The sequence below is a fragment of the Ascaphus truei genome, chromosome 1 (genome assembly GCF_040206685.1).
Source record: "Ascaphus truei isolate aAscTru1 chromosome 1, aAscTru1.hap1, whole genome shotgun sequence".
Taxonomy (NCBI): Eukaryota; Metazoa; Chordata; class Amphibia; order Anura; family Ascaphidae; genus Ascaphus; species Ascaphus truei.
Window position 1 is genome coordinate 525,181,137 of NC_134483.1, and position 13,108 is coordinate 525,194,244.

The following is a 13,108-nucleotide window of genomic DNA, read 5'->3' on the forward strand; positions in this document are numbered from 1 at the left end:
CTGAACTGCTGAAAAGGAGATCAGGAATAAGAGAACCACATGTATTATAGTAAGTTAAATTGTATGAGTGCGGTCACAGTTATGTATTAGATCCGAGTATTGCAACAATGTTTCACTGCCAAACAGCAAAGCGGAAAAAGGGTTTTAACTTCAGCTGTTTTTTCACACAGCACAAAGCAGGGAGCTGACTTAGGTTAGGAGTATGTGCGCGCTATGAAATTTGGTGAGAATGCTGCTGGAGTACCAACAGTAAAGAAGTTATGTTTCCTGATGTAGCCAGGTCCCCCTCTGCCTTGTGGACCCCCCTCTGGGTATTCACCGCGGCGGTAGAGCGGCCGCTCGCGGGGAGGTGCGGGGGCGTGTGCGCGCACAGCGCGTCTCCTTTCAGTGTGTGGGGGTTGCAGGGGACGCGTGCGGCCGGTTGCTAGGGCTGCGGTCACGTTGCAAGGCGCTCCCGTCGGTCCCGGTACAGGGCGCCGCCATAACAGTTCCTCGCGCATGCGCAGACTGCCGATGCGACGGGTGGCCCTGGTTAGTTCGCGCATGTGCAGTAAGAGCGCGCGAACACACCACCAATGAGAGGAGGGCTCTAAGCAGGGACTACAAGTCCCATGAGCCTTAGGGGACCCCAAGTGACGCCAGGAGCCAATAGGGCTGTAGCATCTCCCTGCAGAGGAGATTAGATACAATTCGCGGGGTTTTGGAGCACGTTAGTCAGGACCAGGAAGAGCTAGTGGAAGGAGGTGAGTACAGGGGTTTGTCCCACTGCATTAGGCCAGCAGCCCCCTAGGCCCCAGTCAGGTCCTGAGCCCCTCACAGCTTGTGGTGCTACAGGGACAGGCCCTAGGTTAGGGACCCTGCCACCTTAGTACCAGTGTTAGTTAGGGACACAACTGACGATGCGCTCCCCAAGAAGAGGCTTGGGCTCAAGCCTACTCCCAAAGAAACAAAGACTATCTCCAGGGTGGGATCGCCCCTGGTGGACCCTCGTGCAAGGAAGAACCGGATCGCAGACGGGATCACCAAGCGGCGGATATTTTTCGAAGTTGCTTGCAGGCCCGAGTGCAGGAGCACTCGGCAAGTACCTTCATAAGTGCACCAAAGTATTACCATATATATATTTACACATAGTGGCAGCGCTGACCACAGGACAAAGGGGTTAGACTGTGGACACGGTGTGGGGATACACGGTGGTGGGTGCAAGGTACACTCCAAGTGGAGTGAATGACATTTGGTACTACGGTACATAGTGTGGAGTTACCCCCTAGGGGGAGTATTATTACAAGTACGCAGTAGTGATTAATGATAAGTGTGTAAAGTGTGTGATTATTCCCGCATATATATATATATATATATATATATATATATATATATATATATATATATATATATATAACTGGTTATATACATCTCCGTGTATGTACTTATTGTGTATGTGGGTCCTGTGTAGGTAACCTTCTACTGTACATTCCTAGAACCCTAAACAGGTGGAGATGCTGCAAACCAGATCGATCTGAAGGATTCACCCCAGGTTCCCAACAAGCGGAGGCTCAGGCCTCTTGTGAACCTACAGGTATATGGACCACACTTGGTAACACATAGGTTCCCCCTCACACACACTTTATCTGTGCTTCAGGTAGAGTGAATACCGTTACACTTATTATTAACTTTTATACAAAGTCATGAATGAAAGTTTTAGGGCATTAAAGTTATGAGAGGAAGGAAATTATCATTCAGACAGGCAGGGCAGCGGATACACTGGGGATTAACAAGCACAGTATATGACCGCAATTCCGGAGTGTGAATCATGCATACCCTAAGTGCGGAATTCTGAGGCACCCCGCTGATGCATCACTGGGCTATCGGCAGAAGTCCGGACTTAACAAAGACTGTGACAGATCACATTGTTACTTTAGGAGGAGTTATTATAAACAGTTTGCCCAGCAGATGTCCAGATGTCTGGGCCAGAGGTAGAAATTCTGCCGCCAGAAAAGGGGGCTTGGTTAGGAATATAAGCGGCTTAGGTGTGATGTTAGCGCATGACACTTGGCATACCATGAAGCCCCTTGCCCGGCTGCAGGAACTGTTGGCAACTCTGCCACAGGGTGGAGATTTGGTTCACACGCCGAAATTGGCTGCACATAGTACAGATAGGCTTGAATAGTTTTAAATGTCCGTGCAGTGTCATATTTCAGCTATTTTTTTTTAAATACCATAATAGCATCTAATTGGTGGAAATATATTAACGCAATGTAAAGCTTGCTATAACTTTTTATGGATCTGGAACACGTTGTTAACTAGAGAGGTTTAACAGTAATTTGGGGCTGGATGTTATTTTCTATGGTACATGTAGCATAGCCTCCTGGCCGCTATGCCTATTCCTGGGCCCTACCAGTATAAGACCTGTTAGGTGCAGGCAGTGGAAGGGTTAATTCCTTCTCTAAGGCTCTGTATGCTTTTTGCAGCCTTAGGTACATTTGTAGGTATTTAAGGGCGGGCCATAGCAACAGCCAGAAAGTGTTAGCCTGAGGCGAGGATACTGATTGGGTCACACATAGGATGTGATGACCTATCAGTATTCAGCCTGCTCTGTTGAGGGGCAAGGTTACAAACACAAACTCAAGGCTATAAATACTGGCACTTTCCTAAAGTGGGTGTTTCTCATTTCTTACCCTGCGTAGTGAATACAGCTACCCTGTCTCACTACAGTAGGTGGCAGAGGAGGAGTCCTGAAGGCGTGGTCTGGACCTCAAGCCCTAATCAGTGCACCTTCATTAGGGGAAGCTAGGAGAAGAATGTACCTGCTTTGTACATCTGATCTAACTGCAATAAATACCATTCAACTATAAAAAAGTGGGATTCACTGTCTTGAGCTAAAAGAAAGGAAGAACTGTGTCAGTCTGGGCCATCCTGATGCTATCCAGAGGATCCATGCTGACTGGAGGCCCTGCACCAAAGAACTATGGTACCCTGAAAACCTGTCCTGCCTGTTCTCCCCACAACACCAAAAGCACTCAGCCGTCCTGTTGCCATACAGGTACTGCACCAACACCTAAATGGAGTAGCCAGAGAAGCAGATTCCCCCAATCTCACTTAGGGTGGGGGTACAAGGACTGCATACTGTACAGTAGAAACAAAAAAGGAAAAAGGTGGATCACAATTTGATACATGTACCTGATGAAACGCCCTTAATTACAATAACATTTGTTCATATTCAAGGGTCTATCAACATCTCACAGCTGCAGAATTAGAGCAAAACTGATCTATAGAAGATAATTAATCATAGTTAAATCAATTCGTTTTATTGCTATATCAGGTTCAATAATGAGGCTCATGTTAGACCCCTCTGAGTTAAAGTAATAGTTAACAGTGTCTGTTAAAAACAATGACATTCAACCTACTGTTCAACATTCAACTGATTTTAAGCTTCCATTATTAGATAATTGCAATGAAGCCTTGTCATGCTGCAGACTGAAGCCCAGGATATTTCAGTTAAAAATAAATTTGGATGGTAAAAATGACCGCTTGAGAGATCATTTACATGCCCACACACAGAATTTTTTTCTGTCTGCAATATTTCACAGTTTGTGTTGTTCAGTCAGCTGTAATATAGTTGAGGTGGTATTTCAATTAGCTCAGAAAAGTTTCTCAATAGAACTTTTTAGAGCCAGTTTAAATGGTTGTTACACAATACTGTAGACACTTTACTGAAGATTATGCCTCTTTATTATATAAAAGGTTGAAATTCAACTCCAGGAAAATGTCTGTTTGCTATCATGCAAATAACCTGTTAGCATCCTGAAGCTTAAGAAATGCTGCAAAGTTTACCCCCTGTCCTTGCCTTCCACCAGTTCACAATTGAGGCTAAAGGTTAAGTTTTATTTGGAGAATTGTATTGGAAAAGGATAAACTGACCCTACTCCAGCTGAGAAGGGGAGATTAAGCTTTTATTTCGGGTTGATATTTAAATTGCAAGTAATAAAATAATTAAGGTAACATTTTCTTTCGCAGGAAACACAGGAAAATTGTTTTATAAACAAGCTGCCTATGGCTTTGTATGCTTGATGACATTAGAAGGCTCTTTTTGGACATTTATCTACATACTTTCCTAAACCGTCTGGGACGAGCAGACGCAGTGAGGCTTTTGAAACCTTTCCTTAAGCATCATCAAGAGGCTGCAGTGTGCGAGAGGCCAAATCAAAGACTGCAGAGCATCAAGTTTATAAGAGGCGACAGAGGATCAGGGTAACGCAGAGTGGCCATAAAATTGGCCAGACCGTAGAGGGATACCCCAATAGCAGACACCATACCCCACCCATAGTACTTTGCTGTTTTGAGAAAGATGGGCAACTGTATCTTTCTATGTAGATTTAAAAAGACCTGCAGGCAAACCAATTGCCTTGTGACCAGTGAGCAAAGTATCTTTATTAGTCACATTACAAATGGTCTGGAGGGGAAAGTGTGCCATCTTGCAGATGACACAAACATATGCAACAGAGTTGATACTCCAAGAGAGGAGGGTAAACTCAATTAATAATGATTTAGGTAAATTGGGAGGAACGGTCATGAGTGTGGCAACTATAAATCAAAAAGAGGAAAATAATACACTTGTGTCGCAAAAGGCAGAATGCATGATTAATAGCACTATAATGTCAGGCACTATAGAGTAGAGATAGTTAAAACATTTTTGCGGATTTGGACCCGCTGGTTAATTTTGTCCACAAATTTATGCAGATCATTCTCAAAAATGTCAATTCGTAATTTTCTTACCAATTTTTGTTATCACTGTATTCATAAAGAATCTGAAAGCATTTTCACAAGTCGCAAACCATGAGGTAGGAAAATGCTGATACCACTAGGGACAGCAGCGATGTGATCTCAGCCTCTCTCAAAGTTCGTCCCCGTACGATCTGACCGCAGTCTGTAAGAGCTGCATAGAGAGAGCTGCATAGAGAGAGCCACATCTTCCTGCACAGCTCTCGCAGGCGATCGCTTTTAATTACATTTTAATGCTAGTGTATGGGTGCAGGGGTCTCCGAAGCTGAACTGCATTAATTTCAGGTCTGGTGACTCCTGCTTCTGAGTAAAAGACCCTGGTATGGAGTACAGGTATCGCCTATGCATTTAAATTTCACATTTACATGACATGGGAGATTTAAACATTGCAGGGGGATATAGGCACCCCATACCGGGACCTGTAACTCAGGAAGCGGGGTCCCGAGGCTGAAATCAATGCGATTCAGCTCCTGAGACCCCCCGCTACCATACACTAGTATTAAAATATAAATAAAAACAGTTGAATTAACTTAGCGACTAGCCGCTATGGCAATGAAGGGGTTAAACCTGAGTACTCTGTTTGTTGGGGTACAGAGGGTGGATGAAGGGTGTAGTTGCCATAGGATGGGTGGTTAGTCCTTCTGGGAAGGTTGTGGGAGGAATTAACTCATTCACTAATGAAGGGGTTAACCACTCACACTACTCACCCGAGAGGCCTAACCTCCCACCCTTGGGGAAACTACCCCCTTCACCCAATCCCTCTATCCCAGAGAAACATTGAAGTACAACAACCAACTGCCCAACTACTCTACCCCCAACAACCCCTCTTAACACATACAGTACAATAATTGGCAACATTATTATTATACAGATCTGGATAACAGCTAATTTGCCCATTAAAAATAAAACATTATCAGTCAGCATAAAGTAAATTAAAGTTGCACTTACCCCTGTTAGGTTGAGTCCATCCTCGTCTTCCTCCTCATCTTCCTCCCTATCTTTCGTGGCAGCAACAAACAATAAAAACAAACTAATAGCCTCTAACCCCTTAATCACCATAGCGGTTATTAGCTGCTATTGTAAATTAGGGGTTAACCTACCTCCCCGCTACCCACCTGGGATGCCTAACCACCCTCCCCATGGTAACTACAGTACCCCCACCCTCTACCCATTGATTGGCACAGTGGTACTCCATGCCCATATAATATGGACATGATTTGGCACTTTGGCAGTCAATGGTCAACCTAAAATATATATATATATATATATATATAAATATATATATATATATATATATATATAAATAAATAAATAGTGATTTATTTTGATTTATGGGGGATGGTTTTGATTGCGGCACCTACTCTGTGTGTTTGATATATACATATCAAACACACAGAGTAGGTGCTGCGGCACCTACTCTGTGTGTTTGATATATACATATCAAACACACAGAGTAGGTGCCGCAATCAAATACATCCCCCATAAATCAAAATAAATCACTAGGCCAGATGTAGGGGTTAAATTTACCCTCTGGCGGTGCTAACAACCAAATATGATATAAGAACACTAAAAGAAAAAAAGAGGGTTTGTTGAAAGTACACGAAAAATATGTGAAAGTACAAAATGGATTTTATTAGCAATACAAAAAACAAAAATAATATTAAAATATACCTAAGCACAAACTAAATGAACACTGCTGAACCAAAGAATACACAATAAAAATGTAGGGACCCAAAATATGTAACATGCAAAATACATGCGTATCATAATGAAAATCCAGGTGAAAGGGGCGGGGCTTCTTTCTGCACACAGACAAGCCCTCCTTCTCTTCCTGTCTGCTTCCAGCACCAGTTTTCAGCAGCATGGGGGTTTGGGGGATCGGAGCATGTCGCCCCCCCCAGGTGAAATTGTGTGACTGAGTGTGTGTGACTGAGTGTGTATGTGTGTGTGTGACTGTGTGTGTATTGAGTGTGTGTGTATTGAGTGTGTGTGTATTGAGTGTGTGTGTATTGAGAGTGTGTGTATTGAGAGTGTGTGTGTGTGTGTGTGTGTGTGTGTGTGTGTGTGTGTGTGTGTGTGTGTGTGTGTGTGTGTGTGTGTGTGTGTGTGTGTGTGTGTGTGTGTGTGTGTGTGTGTGTGTGTGTGTATTGAGTGTGTGTGTGTGGGGGGGGGATTGAGTGTGTGTTTGTGGGGATTGAGTGTGTGTGTGTGTGTGTGTGTGTAGGGGGGGTTGAGTGTGTGTTTGTGTGTGCGGGGAGGATTGAGTGTGTGTGTGTGTGGGGGGGATTATGTGTGTGGGGGGGGATTGAGTGTGTGTGGGGATTGAGTGTATGTGTGGGGATTGAGTGTGTGTGTGTGTGTGGGGGGGATTGAATGTGAGTGTGTGTGGGGGGATTGTGTGTGTGGGGATTGTGTGTGTGGGGGGATTGTGTGTGTGTGGGGATTGTGTGTGTGTGTGGGGATTGTGTGTGTGGGGATTGTGTTTGTGGGGATTGTGTGTGTGGGGGGATTGTGTGTGTGGGGGATTGTGTGTGTGGGGATTGTGTGTGTGTGTGAGGATTGATTGTGTGTGTGGGGATTGTGTGTGTGTGTGGGGTGGGGGGGTTGTGTGTGTGGGGATTGAGTGTGTGTGTGTGGGGATTTATTGTGTGTGTGGGGATTGAGCGTGTGTGCAGGGATTGAGTGTGCGTGGGGATTGAGTGTGAGTGTGTGTGGGGATTGAGTGTGTGAGTGTGTGTGGGGATTGAGTGTGTGTGGGGATTGAGTGTGTGAGTGTGTGGGGATTGAGTGTGTGTAGGGATTGAGTGTGTGTGTGGGAGGAATGGATTGAGTGTGTGTGTGTGTGGAAGGGGGGAATGAGTGTGTGTGTATGTGGGGGGGTTGAGTGTGTGTGTGTGGGGATTGAGTGTGTGTGTGTGTGGTTGATGTAGTGTATGTGGTGAGTGTGAGTGTGTGTGTGTGGTGATTGATTGATTGAGTGTGTGTTGTAATGCAGTGGCGTGCAAACTGGGGGTGCAAAGAGGTGCAAGATTATTTAGGGGGGCGCAGGCGGCGTGCGGTGAAAACTGGGTGCGCGGGCCGGCAGACGCTGTGCACGGGAGGACGCACAAGCTGTGCACGAGGGGCGGCCAAGAAGATGTGCACGGATGGGCAGCCGAAGATGTGTCCGGGTGGCTGAACAGGATAGTGCAGGTGGCGGCCACGTGATGGTGTGTGTGTTCACACGCACAGGGGCTTCAGAGGAACGGGGAGCAGCATGCCCAAGCACGGTGAAGTCAAACGCCCCTCCTTCCGGTGTCTGCCCTGCAATAGCTCTGTGGTCCTGCTCTCCTCTGCTGGCAACCTGCTTCGCTGCGATCCTCTGCAAGTGAAAGGGTCGGCTGCCACTATATCAATCATACTATGAATGTACAGAAATAATAATAAAAAAAGTGAAAACACAACATTGAAAACGGAAAAAAAAATAATAATACTGTAGGTAGAAGTGTGGATGACAATGGGGATAGCAAGCCAAAGAGCAGGGAGGGGAAGGAAGAAAAAAAAGGTGTTTGGGAGAAAGGGAAGGGAGGTAGCAATGAGGTGGAGGAATGCCCCCCCCCCCCACAAAAGTATTGCCATTCTGCACGTACGCTCTCCCAAGCTTGGCGCTTGGGGAGACAAACAAAATTGACTTTGAAGTGCGCTCAGCAGCAGTCAATACACACACACACAAACACACACAAACACACAAATAGCCCCGATCCACGCTTGAAAAATTATGCAGGGCACCCTGTGCTCATGCTTGGAGAGTTGGTGATGTCACCGCTCTCAGCGGCAGCGTGGACGCAGCCTAATTTTGCAAGAGCGAGCTGTTGAAATATGTAAGTATTTAGACATATTTGGATTTATATTGTATACCGTTTAATAAAGGTTTTTTTTTTTTTTTTCCATATGATTTTGATTACATTAGGCAGGGGGGGGGGGCGAGAAATTTTATGGATGAAAAGGGGGGCTCGGCATAAAAAGTTTGCTCACCCCTGCCCTAGATGCTTTGTAGCCAGAAGGTGGTGGCTAAACCCTGGCAGTTATAATAAAGAGCCAGAGAAAGACAGAAAATAAATGTCTAAAATGTGTAGAGGTGGGGTCCCCTCAAAGTCTGAAATGTAAACAATGAGTCAGCAGAGAAAACAAGGCAGAAAAAAACAAGAGAAAATGACTCCCTAATGCCAAAGCTAGGTGTTACTGATATAAGCTATGGCAGACAAAAATGATAGTGTCCCAAAGGCTACCGTGGAGCAAGGAAATGTCCAGATACTTGTTATGATGCTGAAGACATCCAGAGGAGAAGAGGAGTCCAAGACAAATTTAAGTAAGAGGCAATTAAAGGCCCCGGCATCCCGCTCACAGCTAGCATCAGGCAGCGATCATACAGCAGTCACAAAACCGGTTAAAACAGCTTCACAGTAAAGCTCCAAACAAGGAGATGGTCAGCACGATGCAGTAGTGGGACACAGGAAAGTGAGTGGTATAGATACTCCGACGGCCGTTTCGCCGTAAGGCTTCTTCCGGGAGCATAACTGTGTGGAGTCAGTAAGCACTATTTAAAGCACTCCATTGTCACACCAAAAAACTCCCCCTCGCATATCAGCCAATCAAAAAAAGATGAGTGCTGTGACATCATCTGTTGCTAGGGCACGGGAGAAGTTTTTAAGAGGGCTCTGAAACGTAAAGAGACAGACATAAATATTCCTGCCTAAATAAACATGATGACAACAGGAAAGATCTCAAAGATATATATATATATATCAAAAATAAAAACAAGAACCAAAGATACAAAGCAATAAAAAAACAATAACAAAAAATGCAAAACAATAAAAAACAAGCACCAAAAATACACAATAAAATCTAAGCACCAACAATACATAACAATGAAATAAAACTAGCACCAACAATATGTAACAATTAAACAAAAACAATCATTTACCAAAAAATGCATTGCTTGTCACTGTATCTATCTATATCCCAAAAGGGGCATAGATAAACACATTGGCAGTCAATGGGCAACATAAAAAAAATATATACAATGGAAAAAAATACACTCAATGTTTTTCTTACTTTTGACGTCTTCACCATCCGATTCCGAAAGCAGGAACCTCTTGACACTCGACACAAAGCTCCTCAACAGCCGGTAAGTTCTTCATCTTCTTTATCTTCATTTGTATATTTTAATCCAATGGGGTGGATGTCGACTTCTTACGCTCAAATGAGATGGGCAAGGCTTTATATAATGGAGAATGAAGATAGAGATAGAACCCAAATATAGCACTCAAATTAAAGATCTGGATGTGTAGTGAATGATTTAAAACAAACTTTATTATATCACATGAAATAAAATAATGGGTGTTAAAAAACTGACGACCTGAAGGAGTGACCTTCAATACTAGAACCATATAGGTTTTAGGGTCTAGGAGTGTACGTATATTCTGTAAAATACAGATAGCACAATTGGCTGGAAATCCAGATAAGGATCTGTCCAATCTATATTCACTGGCTCTGAGGTAAGTACTAATAACCGCAATCGCCTAAAGCAAACCAGGTATAGCTAGATAGTTAATGTGTGCTCAGGAACTGTCAGGTAAGTGGCTGCCGTACACTCACAAGAATAATAAGGTAAGTGAGGAGTTAAATCTCCAATCAATGATAATGGTAACCTTATTTTAGGGTGCAGTGCTTGGTCTCGTTGACCTGTGGTGCCCTGCTATAGTGTAGAGTGATAGTACGAATCTGACCTCTAGTAACCCCAGTGGTGGTATACATAGATTAATTGCACTATGTGCAGATATTACAGGGAAGAGGACAGTAACTCATATAGATATCAGTAGTACCCATAGAGACAGTTTATTAGTCAGCTTTATAAGAGCTAATACACAGTAAAAATCAGAGGCGATACTCGGTGATAGTGAGCTCTCAGCTGCTTAGTAAATTATGAACTGTAAATGTTGTGCCCTGAAGGCGGGTATACTTGTGTACAGTGACTGATACCTCCTTGGACCAGGGATGAATAACAACATTAAACAGATGTAAGCAGTCTGAGTGCTAATGGAACTAACTGGCCCTTTAAGCTGCTATCAGGGAATCCCTGAGTGGTGATAGTACCCACTGCAGCTTGCTGAACAGCCAGGGACCTAATTAGTATATAGTGCCTAAACCATAGGTGGAACAACAGATGCCAGTGTTAGAGTGGACTTAGGAGGCTCAGAGTGTCCATCGGGGCACTTTGTGAGCCTGTGTAGCCACACGAGCAGGGAGCCGCAGCACCTCGCAGTCAGAGACTGTGACTGCGGTGAAAATCAGACCCCTGCGCGTGCACGTGGAAAACGGAGCTGCCTATTATGTCACATTTGAGAGTCAAATGGTACACCCCCAATCGGATTGGCTGATCTTTTTTTAAAGGATATGATATAATCTTAAACGGAGTTGCGTCACATTCTTTAAAAATTGCTGCCATTACTTGGTACTACAACCAATTTGATTTTTAGATTTACCATGTGTACACCCCCAATCCGATTGGTTGAAGTACCATGTGAATTCTTCCATTTTTTTTAAAAGGTTGTGACATCATCTAAATGGGATGGTCACATCCTTATTTTTAAAAATGGCTGCCATCACATGGTACTTCAACCAATCAGGCTGGGAGTTTACCATGTGATGCCTCACATGGTATATCTCCCAATCCAGTTGTAGTACCATGTGATGGCAGCCATTTATTTTTAAAGGATATGACATACCTCCCTAAAAGATGACGTCACATTCTTTAAAAAATAAAATAAATAACCCTGTCACATGGTACACCAGCCAATCGTATTGGGGGTGTACAATTTGACACTCAAAAATTACATCACAAGACTTTTATAAGGCTTGTCCTGACTCATTTAAGCTTAAAAAGCTGACAAGACAACAACCGCCCTTTTGGATTACAATACAATGAAGATAAAGAAAAAAGAAGATAAAGATCTTATCGACTGTTGAGGAGCATTGCGTTGAGTGTCAAGAGGTTGCTGCTGGACTCAAAATCGTATGATAAAGACGTCCCTGTCACCTTCCCTTCCCTCCTCCCTCCCCCTGTTATTTCATATTACTTTTATGTTCACTGAAATGCGTTTGAATGGCCTAATAGTCTTCACCACATACACTTTACTGCATGATATTTTTAGCATGTATACACAACAGGTTGTCCAACAATTAAATTCATAAATCTTGTACTTTTTTTATCAGAGTATATGTGGTTGAATGTATTGCCTGTAATCAGTGTGTTGCAAGTACTGTAGTATCTGCATGGTTTAAATTAGTTCTCAAAAAAGGGATTGACAATATTTCTATATTTCTCAATTTGAATTGCCCATACAAGCAGATCATTTACTGTATCTTGTTCCTCTTATAGGTCATCATTGGAAAGGTCTAATAACAGAAGCTACTGTACTGTCTAAAATGTTAAACAACACACATAACCCCAGCAAGCTCTTTTTGGGAACCCCTGAGCCTCCACAAAATATATATGTATATAAGTGTCAAAAAGGAGAGCTATTGAGTGTGACAATTGTATACAACAAGCGACAGAGAAGTCCAATGCTACATCCAATATGACAAAAATACACAGTAAAATACTTATATATTCTCTTGAAAAAGGGGTCTGCCTTGTCGTGGCTCACAGGCTTACAATGCTTTGGCCAAAGGGTTAAACTAAATTGCCCTTTTTCAAGAGAATATATAAGTATTTTACTGTGTATTTTTGTCATATTGGATATTGTTCCTCTCTGTGCATGACTTCTTTCTCTCTCACTCTCTGCTCCTATTTGCTATAACTGAGACCTGGCTCACTCAGTCTAACTCTGCTCTGGAAGCTGCCCTCTCTTATGGTGGCCTTTCTTTCGCCCACACTCCGCGCCCTGATGGCAGGGGTGGAAGTGTGGGGCTCCTGCTCTCCTCTCTCTGCCATCACCGAACCCTTCCTATTCCTCCCTCTCTTTCTTTTCCCTCCTTTGAGGCTCACATTGTCCAGATCTTCTCTCCTCTCCCTGTCCATGTGTGGCAGTCATCTTTCGCCCACCTTCCTCTACTCATTCTCCTTCTACCTTTCTCTCTCACTTTGAATCCTGGCTCTCTTTCTTTCTCTCCTCAGACTCCCCTGTTCTTCTCCTTGGGGACTTCAATTACCACATTGATGACCCCTCTCTCCCTTGGGCTTCCCGCTTTTTCTCTCTAACATCTTCTTTTGGCCTTCAAGAGTGGACTGCAGCCAGCACCCACAAGGACGGCCACTACTCGACTTGGTTTTCACTAAAAACTTCTCTCT